The sequence below is a fragment of the Podarcis raffonei genome, chromosome 1 (genome assembly GCF_027172205.1).
Source record: "Podarcis raffonei isolate rPodRaf1 chromosome 1, rPodRaf1.pri, whole genome shotgun sequence".
Classification (NCBI taxonomy): Eukaryota; Metazoa; Chordata; class Lepidosauria; order Squamata; family Lacertidae; genus Podarcis; species Podarcis raffonei.
In genome coordinates, this window is record NC_070602.1 from 92,458,253 (window position 1) to 92,472,968 (window position 14,716).

A 14,716-nucleotide genomic window follows, 5' to 3' on the forward strand; every position below is an offset into this window, starting at 1 on the left:
ACAACCCGTGAGTACGGAAATTGGATTTGTAAAGGAAAAAATTTTTTTGAATTAGGCACGATCGGGGAAGGCGCAAACAGGAAGTCCGTCTCCCCGTCTTATAAATAATCTAAAGCAAGTACTAGCTAACTAAGGTCGAGAGAATTTCTTCTTCTTTATTGGGTAAAAGACATTAATTTCACGATTTGGCAGTATAAGTAATTTTACTGGAGGATAAGAGCTAATTTTGAGAGCTGAAGTGCCACCCTCCCGGACCCGGGAGTGATCCGCGAGAGAGCCTGTTGAGGAGATATAGAAGAGTTTGACAGCTGTCAAATTAGCTGTCAAGAAGGAAAAAGAGAACTTTGTTTCTGCTGTCTCTGCTGGATATATTTGCTACAATTTGGTTATATTTTGTTGAAAACAAGGAAGAACTGATACAAACTAACTTGATGTTTGGATTTGAACTGGAAGGAAGATTAAGTAACCAAAATCCCTCTAGAGGGGATTTTGGGACATTACAAGAATGGCTGAAGGAGGAAAAATTCAAGCTAAATTGGACAGAGTGTTTCTTCTCTTGGGAAAGTTACAAGGCCAAATTGATGTTTTGGCTACAAATGTTGCAACTCTGGACTTAACAGTAAACAAATTCATTGAATTTGATAAGGACTTGACTCATGAAGTTCATGCAGCTGGACAAGAAGAGAAACTTGAAAGATTTGAGAGTGTGGAGAAAGAGATATATGTTGTTTCTGAGGAAAAGGAAGGAGGAGATGTAATGTTGCAGATGACAAAGGAGAGCCAGAGGTCTGACATGATGGCTACAAAGGAAAATAAGTACTGGATGATGAAAATCTGTTTTGAATTGAAGATTGAAGAATGGAGAGATCTCCTTATGTGGAGATCTGAAGACCTATGGATTACAAATTTGATTAAGGTGGAAGTTGGAGCTTTTGGGACATTTGGACTTAAAAGGAGTAAGAAACAAGATTCGGGCTCCACTTTTAAGTATGGAGGTCTGGCTGGAAGAAATATGGACCCTATTGGGACAGAGCTTCTCCGAGATCTGGTGTTTAATATTAAGGACTACCAAAAAAACCGGCAGAGAGGAATTGAGAGAGAATTAAGAGCCTCGGACGTGAGGTCTCCAGGCTGAAAGTAGACTAAGACTGATGGACATTTGTTGGGGACTGAAACCGGGAAAGGGGTGGGGTGGGGTTTGGGAATCCAAAGGGTGCATAATTATAATCTGTTTTTTTATTTTGTTTTGTTATTAGTATGAAAATTGGGGAATTCGTGGAAGGGAATTTGGGTCGACTTTAGAAAAAAGTTTTAAGAATGAGCACTGATGTATAAATACTGATGTTTATAAGTTAAAATTGGTTTTTCTAAAATGAATTAAATATAAAAAGGTCAAAAATTGGGGATAAGAACTTGTTGAATTAACAATTTGAATTGGAATATAAGAAGGGGAGGTGTGGGGAAGTCAGGGAAATATGTTATTGAAAATAAGGATTGTAAACTTTATGTGTTTTTAACTTTTTTGTTTTTTGTTTTTTTGATTTTTTAATGTATAAAGGTGGAAAAACTCAATAAATATTTTTTAAAAAATCCATCAGGAAACTTTCCCCCCAGGTTCTAATTTTTCAGGTCAAAGTTTTTTTCACCTCAGTATTTTCCTATTCTGTTTTCAGCCCCTCTGTCATACCATTAAATATATTGTACTATATCTCTATTATCTCCTTCAGAACACACAGTCTCTCTCTTCTCTTGTCCCTATATTCCCACAGCCTCCCCATATTTCCCTAAGCAATTATTCCCCTTGAAACACTTCTAAAACCTCCTACCCATTGATTCTAAGGTTATAGCAATTTAAAAATACAGTACTACCAATAGTTTAAAACAAATTACAATCACAGGAATAGGGTGGGCCATAGAATATATATTGCAGATGTCAAAGGCCAGAGGTATGTCTTTTTCCTATTCTAGTTATCCAATAATTATAGTGAATTTCTTCTGAGCAGCGAATAAAATTTGAATTATTTAAAATTACACTTCAGATTGCTTGCTGTGATGGTAATAAGTGTCTCAATTAAAGTAGCTATGGAATCCTGACAGCCAGGATCTAAGAACCTCTGTCCCTCATATGCTGTGTTCTTTCTGCTCTCTCTAAATGCTTTGGCTGACATGCAAAGGTTCTTACTGTGTTCTCACTTACCATCTGTGGATCAGATGGTAAAGTGCGCAAATGTTGTGAGCTCCTAGATGGAAGCTTGCAGCTGATTTGTTTCTCCCTAGTCTTTTTTACTCCTACACTGTGCTGAGCTATGCCAACACCCTCTCCACTCTATCTCCAAAAAATGAGTTCTTTCTACCTACTAGATTTTCTGTGGTATGGGGAAAACTTGATTAAATTAAGAAAAGGTACAGGCTGACAAATTCACGATAAACTGCTGTGTGGTGGCATCTCTAGACTCAAAGATTGATCTAGCTGTGTGTTAGCATAGCAAAGGAGTCACACTTCCATAGTTACCTGGTGATGTGGGAAGAGCTTAAAGCTGAATAAGAATAAAACCTAAATCAGACTAGCAGAGCAGATATTTGGAGGCTGAGAGATCACACCGCAATAAACCTTCAGATTTAATTTCCTGAGGAAACTTTTGCTTTCAGTCTGCTTGGAATGGCTTTTGTCATTGCTTGATTACTTTTATTTTCACAGTCTTTAATAAACCCCAACACTAGCTTTCACCATCCAGTGTTATTTGTGACCATATTTCGTGAATGTGCCTTAGGATAAGAGGGCAGTAGGTCAAATGTCCATGAATAAATGTCAACTAGTCATCCATCTCATGCCGGATAACGTGGCAGTGAAGCTGCCCCTTTCGATGTTATCCTGTTTTGTGTGTACTGCAGGCTTAGAAATCTGATGCTTAATACTTTCCTACATAGATCACTGTCACAAGCACTTGCCCCACACCTAACCATTTAGCACACTTTTTCTTTTTAAAATTTCCCCCCTTGGGTTCTAGTGGAAATAGATTATATCTATGTTGTATTTTCACACATACACTTTATTCCTCAGGTACATCAATTGGAGATGCTTGCTGTGACATTTCTTTGTTTAGCATAAGATGTTAAATAGTTTGCTTAGCATAAGATGTTAAATAGTTTGGGTATATATATTCCAGCTCAACTAAAGCACTTTTAAACCCTGTCGCTTGTTCAACCCAATGGGATGTTATACTGTTGTACTTTAAGATCGCAGCCAGTTAATAGACTGTGCCCCATTTTATGACTGCATGACTTGTTGCGGGTACATTTCCTTTTAAAAAACACAGAAAGAGAAGATCAGTGACCCAATGCCTCCAGTAGCTGCCTAGTTCTACATTTGCCATTTCTTTGATCTTACAACCCTTATTTTCCTCTATGGTAGCCACATTATGATAGCCTCATTATGTCCACTGACAGATGTTCCTCTCCTTCCATCCTATAATCAGACCACTCTCTGGCTTTTTAAGGAGTTTTATTCAAGTCTGCCTTGGGGCAGAAGGGAGAGAGAGGGTCATGGTGGACAAGAATACCAAGACCATTTTTTAAAAGTGTGCGTCTGCAGTACCTTGCTGTCATTCTTAGCTATTAGACTATAATGATTAGAATATATAGACCACCCCCCCCTTGTTTATATGCACTCCTGGTGTTTCTTTTGTCTGATTTTCTTTGTTCTTGTGTTGGACACTAGAGTTTGGTTTATGATATTTATGTGTTGGAGAGGAATGATTCCATGAACCTTTTTTTTTTTGTAACATTTGGTTTTTCTTTGCTTGCATACAATACAAGTCTCATCTGTGGACTTTGTTCAGTTCAGTGTGTGTGTGTGTGTGTGTGTGTGTGTGTGTGTGTGTAAGGTGATTAACTGATTGTCCTTAAGGAAGTTACTGTATTGCTAGTATTGCAGTACACCTCATGAGACGAGAAGACTCCCTGGAGAAGACACTGATGCTGGGAAAGATGGAGGGCACAAGGAGAAGGGGGCGACAGAGGACGAGATGGGTGAATAGTGTTTTCGAGGTTACCAGCATGAGTTTGACCAAACTGCGGGAGGTAGTGGAGGACAGAGGTGCCTGGCATGCTCTGGTCCATGGGGTCATGAAGAGTCGGACACGACTAAACGACTAAACAACAACAACAACAAGTATTGCAGAAGTATATAAATTAGAGTGCAACTCAGTGGGGTAGCTAAGATTTGGTGTTATCACATTAGGAATTTGTGTTTTGAGCTGGTATGGAAAATATCCATCTAGTAGAGTCTTTCTAGGCAGTACCACTAATCTATCCATTCTAATTAGTCAGCTTCCAATAGTGCCATGCACACTTGATGCTGCTGTTTGCTTATGTCTATATTATAATAAAATTATAGCTAGATCTGGCTGTTGTTACATATGAACATAAATACTTTATACTGTATATATATATTTATACTGTAAGGGACACGTGTGGTGCTGTGGGTTAAACCACAGAGCCTAGGACTTGCCGATCAGAAGGTCGACGGTTCGAATCCCCGAGATGGGGTGGGGTGAGCTCCCGTTGCTCGGTCCCTGCTCCTGCCAACCTAGCAGTTCGAAAGCACGTCAAACTGCAAGTAGATAAATAGGTACCGCTCCGGCGGGAAGGTAAACGGTGTTTCTGTGTGCTGCTCTGGTTCGCCAGAAGCGGCTTAGTCATGCTGGCCACATGACCCAGAAGCTGTACGCCGGCTCCCTCGGCCAATAAAGCGAAATGAGGGCCGCAACCCCAGTGGGTCACGACTGGACCTAATGGTCAGGGGTCCCTTTACCTTTACCTTACTTTATACTGTATCAGGCCATTTGTCCATCGACCTCAGTGTTGTCTATTCTGACTGATAGTGACTTTTCAAGGTCTCAAGCTGAGGTCTTTCTGAGCCCTGCAATTTGAGTTTTGTTAGGTTGGGACTTTTAGATGTTGTTGGACTCCAGTTCCTTTCAGCCCCTGCTGGCATAGCCAATAGTCTGTATGACTGGAGTTGTAGTCCAGCAACATCTAAAGGACACCAGTTTATGTATCACTGCTTTTGCAGGAATCATTGAGAATTGAACCTCAGACTTGTGCATGTAAAACATGTGCTCTACCACTGAACTTTGAGCTCACCCATGAAACAATATATGAGCATGGTAAATTAGTGGTAACATAGCTACATATAGCATAATCTTGCATGGCCAAGACAGACACCTGATTGCTAAGCTATGCATCCAGATGGATTTTTAGTCCATGAGGAGAAGTCCACCTGATCACCAGTGTTTGCAGAAAGCTCTGTGCTGCACTTTGAAGACCTAGCAATCTGTTGATCATCAGGGCTTGCAAATAGTCACACAATGCACTATGCACAGGGCTTTTCAGGGGCCATTGATCATATGATGTACAGTGTCTGCACACTGCTTTTGGTCCCAGCTGTGTCTTTGCCTGCCCAGCACCTGACTTCATATATGACATAAGGTATATAGGGCAAGTGGGAATGGCTTGGCTAAAATGGAATTCTTGGTCAAATGGAGAGGACTGGCACATCTGTTTAGACCTGTGAACCAGTAGTTGGAATATTAGGAAAACTACTTATTTAGGATTGGGTTATTTTAGTTTAAACAGCACTAGCAGGGAAAAAGACAAAGTTCATTTTCAGCAAAAAGCCCTATAATTTATCATATTGACCTTACTTTAACAATCTCCTCTTTCTTCTTTCTGTCTGAAGCAACAAAGTGAGGCAGATTATTATCCTCATTGATGCTGTCTAGCAATTGACCCCAGATACCTCTCTTAATGGAAATGGCACAAGTAGTACATTTCTGTGGACAGTGTAACAGTATGAAATCAATGCAGGAATATGGTGATAAATGAGGAGGAGCAAGGAATTCTAAAACACAGTTGGCAATATTTTAAGTATTATTTATTCACAGCTATGGATTAAATATATGTGCAGAAGATACAAGTTTTATTAGACCAACCAGGCAATATATCACTAGATTTTGCAATCAGAAATGTAATTCTTCTAAAGAAGGATCAAAGAGAAAACTGCCTATATGCTCCCAACATTTTGTTGAACAGGCCCTCAGAATGATATTGTTTAACTACCTGTATTTCATTACAAATGTCTATCAGTAAAGCATCACTCAGACTCTCCTTAATCCTGGGAAACTCCTAATACTCATTAGTTCTTTTCTGCCACTTCCACTGGCTTACAACAAAAATCTATGTCACGTACCCAGAGATGATGATGATTTATTAGATTTATCAGCTGTCCTTCACCATAAGGTCCTAGCATGTCTACAACAATATCTAATCAGTATAAGCAAGTTGTGTTTCTCACAGTACCCCAGAGTGACGCTATGATGGGGGAATTGTGGGAAATTAGAATACCGGTAGTTACCCACCAATTTTAGTGTTGGGTAAACTCACAGTGTGAACCCAGGATACTGGAAGGGGGGCATACCTGGATGCTGAAACCCCATCAACAGCTCTACTGTGCCAGGTGCTGATGTTAGATCTGATTAAAAATATACTTCAAATTACAAGAGGAATGATCAGAGGAATGTTGGCAGCTCTCCATCTCTCTGCATATGACATAAATTATCTCTAGTCGCTGTGCATGTATTGAGGTTCAGTTACACCATACTATTTTGCCTAGAGTTCCATATAACTTTGGTGGGAATTCTTAGGCTTCTCCTTTTCCTCTTCCTTTGACAGCCATAAAATGAAGCTTCCCACTATGTCAGACTACCAACACCTCTCCTCTTTAGCTGCTAAGAGATTTTTGAGTAGCCGAGTGGATACATGGCCTCATTTCCCAGGTATCATTCTGGTATGTCATATGCAGACATCTGCAAAGGAAGGGAGGAAGGAAGGGAAAAGATTTTCATTCTAGGCCTATGCAATCTCTTAATTTCCATTATATGTATCTTGTTTCCATATGGCAAAGGTAATATTCTGTCTCAACCCCGATTTATCTTTCTGCTGAATACATCAGCCTGTCTGAGAGCCAAGATTCTCAACTTTTCTGTGATGGAAACACATGATACCTCTGAGGCCTAATGTTTTATATATGTCTACATTTACTTGTCCTCAGAAAACATCCTCAAATATTTCACCCGCTCTGGGGAGCATCCAAGACTCAGAAAGCAATGACAGAAGGTATTCTAGACAGACTGAGAAGTTGGAGGTTCTTTTCTGAGACAATTTAAAGGTATCAGAGCCCATTAAAATAATCAAGTTTCTGGGTTAGGGACGGATTATTGACTTGGCAAAATTTACTAATATAAAGTGCTGCCCTGGCTTAATTTCAAGCAGTTTCTTGGTGAGCTCAAAGTATATTGTGTATTAGCAGGTCATACTAGAAGTAGTGCGCAATTCTTTTTGTTGATTGATAAGGATTAAATGTTGGAGCTCTTATTTTCTGTTACATGATCCTAAAATAAAGGAAGCTTTTTTAGAGCCTGGGTGGGGAGGGAGAGACTATAATAGTATTATGTATATAAAAATAACCATATGTTTTTAAAATAACACAAGAGATTTCATACTAATTTGGGTAACTAGATATCTGGCATCCTTTGTCAGGTCATGATTTGGCAATGCACATGCATCAAAAGGACCCATTAATAAGTGAGTTGAAACTGGTAAAGTTACTGGATCTTTGGTGCTTTCTTTAATGGTGTCATCTGATTTTTCTCCCCACATGAAAAGTATCAAGCATTTTCCATTTACAGAAGGTTTTCTGGTGGCTTAGAATAGTTTGAAGAACTAGTAATGCTTTAAAAGCATTTTTATTTTGTTGGTGTTATTTGTAGTGTTGGCTAGAACAGGTATTGGAAGGGAAATAAATTTATTCAATATCATGGTTCATATGGGAGTTTCAATCTGAAATGGTTTGCTGAGTACTCTGCAGAGCAGGAATCTTTGAGTTTTAGCATGTATGTAGCAGGCATTTGAAGACAATAGTGAAAAATGCTGCTGCCAGATCAGGTGCCAGTCTTCTGCATGCTGACAATGCGGCCACCAACCAGGGCAGGGTGGTGGTGACCACCACATGCTTTCTCCGCTGGCACCACTGCTTTAGTGACAGTGGCACTCACTGCCCTCCTTTGGATTTCCAGACATTCTTCAGTGATGCACAGGTGACAGCACTTCAGAATGAAAGCTAACCTTAGCTCCAATCCATATTTGCTGCCCACCATCTTAAGTTACCCAAAGTTCAATACCCCAGATCATAGACCCATAAAATGAATGAATCAGTAGATACATGAAATCAATAAATTTCATTGATAGTATTATTATTCAAACACACACACACATACATTTAACCTACTATATTTAGTATAAGTGCATTCCAGATATCATTCTACTTGTCCATGCAAGTCTATGTCTGTAAGCAATCTGTTCATAAGTTGCATAAGTTGCAAGTGTAGTCATACCTTCAATCCATTGATTAGATGGAGCTGAACACTTATTTTTCCAGTGCCTTATTATTAGTCTCTTGGCCACAGTAGGAGCATGAAGAATCCATTTACATTGTCCAGTTGTCAAATTCCATATACTGTAGTACGAATGTAGTTCACAAGAATTTCCTCAGAAAATTGTAATTTCCCCCCTCACAGTAATATTTACATAATCCACTACTTTCTCTCAAAATTTAGTAAGGACATTGCAAAAGAGCTCAGTTTACAATACTTCTAACTTCACTTCATCCGTAGCCTTACCAGTTGAGAGTTTGTTTTCCCCCCAGTTATTAGTTTTTGCTCCTGGGTGTCTAGCTTGGCCTGTGCCACCATCTTTTCCTGCAATACTGTGAAGTCTTGTTCAATGCCTAAATTGTCTTGTAGGCAAATGGCATTATATTTAGGTTAGGAAGAACCTGAAAGTGGTGGTTGTTTGGGACCATAAAAAGCTGCAATTGGCACTAGGATTCTAAACCTGTTTACTTAAAAGTAGCACTGAGATTTCAATGAAGCGTAATTGCAAATAATTTGCATCTTATAAATGTTTTCAATAGTACTAAGATTATGTGAAAGTTTGGAATCAAGAATACTAGGGAGTAAAAAGGATGGGATCTAGCTTATCTTTTGGTCATTTTCTATTAAACCTTCAGGGTGTCTTTATGTTACTCCAGTATAATTTTAATCTAATAATTGGGGATAAATCTATTAGTTATTTCAGAAGCCATGTGTTATCTTTACATCAATATTTCCTAAATATTGGGGGGGAGGTGAATTAAGCATTAAACAGGAATAATTTCTGTTTTGGTCTCTTGGAATGCTTCTTGGAATGCCTTTCCCTGATTTCCAGAAATTGACTCCTTTTAATCAAGTAGCAGTTTGTTTCTCTCTTCTTTTGTTAGAGAATTCAGAGACTGGTTTTCTTCTTCCTTATTTTCAGAATTCTTCTCTGAAATGAAGAGCACAATCCATTAAATGTTGCCCTGACACAAACTCTATTTAAAAGTCTTTGTGGGAAGAGAATAGCACTTGGTGGGTTGTAATAGTTACATGAATCAGCACATGGTCAAAATTTGGGCCTAGTTATCTGAAAATAGTCAAATGATTATTTATCTTTTAAAGTATTTTTATCGTGCTTTTCTGCCAAAAAATGCATTTGTGAAGACCCTGATAAGAATATCTGGCAGAAAATAATGTCAGTCTGACCCTTTCCAATGGTTTATTGGCTAAGGAATAAGTCACTGCAGGCCTCAGGCATATGTGTTCCATTGTGTTCCCTTACTGTTCCATTGCATGCAAAGGAGTTTGCAATCTTCTGCTTTTGCTTTAAGGACAAATCACAGTTCTGTTATATGTCCGAACTATTGCTTGTTATAACCAAAGTTAGTTTGAACAAACCATATCCTGGTGGTATTCATGGGATGATGATCAGTATACGTATTTTAATTCATCTTAAACAAATTTATATTTTGCAACTTTAGGAGTCTGAGGTCAAATTCCCTTGGCAGGTGGTGGACTTGCCTTCATTGGAGTTTTTTAATAAGAGGTTGGCTGACCACCTATCATGAATGTTTTAGCTGAGATTCCTGCATTGCAGGGGGTTGGGCTAGATGGTCCTCGGAATCTCTTCCAGCTCTACAGTTCTGTGATTCTATAAACTAATCCAAAATAAATTAAAAATATTGAGGGGGGGGGAATAGAAGCCCTTTAAAGTGAAGAATGTCTAATGTTTTTGAATTGTCACTGTTTTTCTTTGGCTGGTTACAGACACTCAGCAAGATAAATTTGCATTATATTATATTATATTGCAATGGATAGCTTTACAAGCAAATGAACTAGAAATCTAATTTAAAAATGGCAAGCTTTGATTCTGGAAAAAGCAGCAAAATCCTCCAAGTCAGTTCAGCCCTTTGGCCCAATTTACAAATACTCACAAAGTTCTGCATTTAGGGGAAAAGAATGGATGCATTTGCTCAGTTGTGAGCAGAATGAAACAGAATGTGGCACTATTCAACAAGCATATGCGTAGAACTGTAAAGATTCCTTGTATAAAATCAGTACATATGTAGAACAGAGTCTGAAAACTCTAGCATTGGAAATGGGAATGTGGTTTGATTTTTGAAATCACATTTATAAGGTTTTATGAGCTGACCACACTGTGCTCAGCTTTGCGATGTAATTTATAATTTTGTTGACATCCCACTATAGAAACAGCTGTCTAGAGATAGAAAAATGACTTGTTCTATGGCTACTGTACTACTGTTTCTAATACTAGCAGATGCACAGAAACTGAACCTTGTGTTCAGTGATCAAATTAGAGATTGCCATATTTGAAGTATTTTTCTATGCACTAAGTTGCACAAAGAATTCACATTCTGACATAAGTTGGAATTAGTGGGAAGGAAAGGTGGACAGGCTAGTGGGGAAGAGTCGCCTGGATGTAGATGCAAATGGATCCAAGTAGCGAAAACATGCTGTATTAATTATTTGCCCAGGGTGCTAAATGCCTAAAAAGTGTCCTGTTGAGAGGCATTCACTAAAGCATAGTTAAGTTTGCTCCCTGCAGACATTCTGAGCTTCATCAACAAATCCTGGCAGTTGCTTTAGCTTCCTCATTAGTTATACTTTGAAATTATACCCAAACAAAATGTCAAACATGTTCCCTAGGCCTGTTTGTGCGAATTAAATGTTTCCCACTTACTGAAACTCTACTTTTCACAGTCCATTTGGACAAGCCATGTCTGCCCACAAAGCAAGAAAAAATAAAGCTTGTTGAGTTAACTTCATTGGCCTGTTTTGTATATAATGGTAAGCTGGAGTTAAACAAAATAAGACTTACTGGCCAGAAACCATGGTTTGTTCTTGGCTTGTTCTCATGGTTTGTTTCGAGAGAAGCGAACAGCAACCTCTAGTTCATATACAATGCTAAGACAGTGGTGTGGTGTTTTTTTATTGGCACGGTAAAGGAAAGAGGGCGAAGGTGAGATTTTGAATAGAGTGCATGAACATGCTTGTCCATGCCTGGTAAGCCATAGTTTGTTTGTTTGTTTGTTTGTTTGTTTAATTTGTATACTGCCCTTCATCTAAAGATCCCAGGGGGATTCACAACAGAAAAATACAAAATTAGAATACAAAACACATGATGGAAGAAAAACTAACACAGATCACTAACCCCACTCCCACAAACACATATAAAAAGCCATAGAATGCTAATTGCTGAATACCTGGTTGAAGAGAAACGTTTTTGCCTGGTGTTTAAATATATGCGATGAGACAAGTTGACACAATAGGGCATTGCGTTTGGTTGTTAACCACAAGGTTGGTGGTTTGAGCTCACCCAGGGATGCCTGTCGACAGGATTCCTGCTATGCAAGGGGTTGAACTAGAGGGCCCTAAGTGTCCCTTCTGACTTTACAATTTGAAGGCACATAAGAAATGCAGATTGACCCTACTGGGACAAGGCAGTATTCCACTGAGACTTGTGATACCAAGATTTTGTAGTGCAGGCAGGAGTCAGGTAATATTTTAGCACTCAAAGATGTAGGAACATTCTCTCTTGTTGCAGCCTGCTTGGAATAGCAAAACAAGAGAGTTGGTGAAGTGCATTTAGCTTTCTGTGCACTCCTATATTCTACATATTTTGATCCAACAAGCCTGTTCCCTCTATTTTTTATGATTGTCCACAAAGCATGCAACTTTCCTGGATCACCATCAATTAGTCTGTGCTTTGCTGCTGTTGACTTGGCCTCACCTATCAACATCCTTTTTTCTCCTACATCAGACCTGGACCTCCATTTTAATCCTCCCCTGTTCATGTTCCTCAGACTAAAAACACATTGGGACAGGGTTGAATTGTATCTTAATTTGTACTAAAATGCTAAAGCATTTTAAAATAACACTAATTTGAATTTCAAAAAGGCAGATGTATAATTGAGTCTAAAATAATCACCCATTAATTTTTTTCTTTTTGCTGTGGCTAAAAATTTACATCTGTTTTTGGGATTTGATAGATAGTCAACCCAAAATGTTAATCCATGTTCGTCAATATTTTACAGATGGCAAACACTGCCATAATGTCTTTATTATGTGATGATGTTGCAACTTGTGTTACCCCACTTGTCCACATTCAGTGAAAAAGAATAACAAAATGTGTCATCACAAAAATTCCTATTTCCTAGTCAGTTCCTATTGCCCGTGATTTCATGGAGTCGGAGGAGAATGATCATGATAAGAAGAAATACTGAAATTCTGATGCTGAAAAACAGTGAATTGTGTGCTAAAGGTTGCAGCAAATGCATTCAGATGAACATCCAAGTTCAATGTACTACATCCCTCTAACCTCTCCTTCACTGTGATAGTGTCTATTTATTATCCTGGAAGCATGGGCTTTCATGCTTCCATTAGATCAGGGATGTCCAGCAGGTCGATTGCGATCTACTGGTAAATCCCCGCGAGGTTTTGGTAGATTGCGGTCGATCTCTGGCTCCCTTTCCTTAGTTCTGCTAAAACTGACTCCTGCCACACCCCCTTGCCCCACCCTCCATTGTTGTATGATCTCTGGAAGGGAAGACGGAGCTTTCTCTGCTGTTTTGATCCATAGCGATTTTTGTGAGTAACTTTACCCCTTTGTCCCTTGCCTTTAACCCTCCCAAAACCAGAACTCCCCCTCCAAAGCTTTTTGTAAATCCCTTAAAAAAAGTTCAACAACTTTGAGCTGAACCCAAAAAAACGGGGGTAGATCACTGCCAGTTTTTAATTTTGAAAGTAGACCGCAATCTCTTGAGAGTTGGCCACCCCTGCACTAGATCCTACCCTATGATGAAATTCCATTGTGACAGACTTAGAGATTATAACCAGAATAATCACCAACTTTTCAGTGCCAAAAGCAAATGTATTTATAACAGCCGGAGTTGGAGCTCAATTGCTTCCTTAGAAATGCTCTCAGTTAGCCCCATGTCCATCAGTGTCTTTCTCTGAAGGGCGTGAGAGTTCCAGCAGTTAATTTACCAGCAAGTAGCAATTCTGTATTGATTTTCATTCAATCAAGCTCCTTTTTATTGCTACCGAATGACTTGGAGGAAAGAGATACTAGATGGGAAAGAGATAATAAGGTGGCAGTCGCTAGAGAAGTATGTCAATGTCATATCAACATTCCTAGAAAATATATAAAAATTGAGGTTCACAGTACCTTTCCTCCATGACAAGCAGCATACACATGATCACTCTGAACATATGCTGTAGCTTGCCACATGGGTCCTTTGGAGTGCATAGGAAGTGTCCACAGCAGCCATTGATACCTCCATAAGCATCTGGCGGTGGTAATCAGTCAGAAGGAACCACATGATAAGTGTCACTAGAAGGAGAATTGCCATGCAGACAAAGCTTGCTGTGGAGATACCACATGTATATCACTTTTAATCCTGGATTTTAAATTTTTTAAAAAAGAAGAAGAAGAAAGGAGCCCTGATTAATACCATATTTATCCACATGGCTACAAGAGAGAGAACTTGCCAGACACTGCTGACTGCAGTAAATCTGAGATAACATCAACAGAATAGGACAAGTGAGAGTGATACCAAATTGCCAGACATCAGCCAGGTTTTAAAAAGAATCTGAATAATAACATTCTCTCATTAGATTTGGCTTTTTAAAAAACAGCTGTTGTGATCATGTATGCTTATTGGAACTTGAAAACAGCCTGTTTTATCTTGTTATGTTAAGATAATAAAGCTTCTTTATTTCTGGCTCACAACCACAAAGTTATGATAGTTGCTTGAGAAATGGTTCTCCTCCAGACTTTACTTTAATGGATTAGCTAAGCATATGAATAACTGGACAATCAAGAGCAGGCCTGCCCTGCCAGACTTGTGACCCACCAAGTTGAGCTGAGCCTACCAGCAACTTACAGTGGTACCTCAGTTTACGAACTTAATCCATTCCGGAAGTTCGTTCTTAAACCCAAATTGTTCTTAAACTGAGGTGTGCTTTCGCTAATGAAGCCTCCCATCGCCGCTGCCCTTCCACCTTTCGGATTCCGTTCTTAGACCGAGGTAAAGTTCTCAAACCGGGACACTACTTTCGGTTTTGCGGAGTTCGTAAATTCAAATTGTTTGTAAACAGGATTGTTCTTAAAACGAGGTACCACTGTATTGTGACCCGACAGGTAAGTAACAATACTACCATGCCCCGAATTTTGCAGTGACATGCAGCCAAGAACAATAAAAGAAAGCAAGTTATTTCTG

The 14,716-nt window shown here is 39.1% G+C and overlaps 1 protein-coding gene across 13 annotated transcripts in view; it reads left to right on the forward strand.

Annotated features, from left to right (window-relative positions):
* The window catches only part of KALRN (kalirin RhoGEF kinase), a 488,570-nt gene that overhangs the window by 214,619 nt on the left and 259,235 nt on the right, over nucleotides 1-14,716 (forward strand). The window contains exon 1 of one of the 13 annotated variants that reach the window (XM_053404256.1): nucleotides 7,112-7,228. The exons of the other annotated variants lie outside the window; for them this stretch is intronic. The gene's annotated coding sequence lies outside the window, so the exon portion shown is untranslated. Of the gene's footprint in view, nucleotides 1-7,111; nucleotides 7,229-14,716 lie in introns of those variants that run through there. 13 annotated transcript variants of the gene reach the window in all.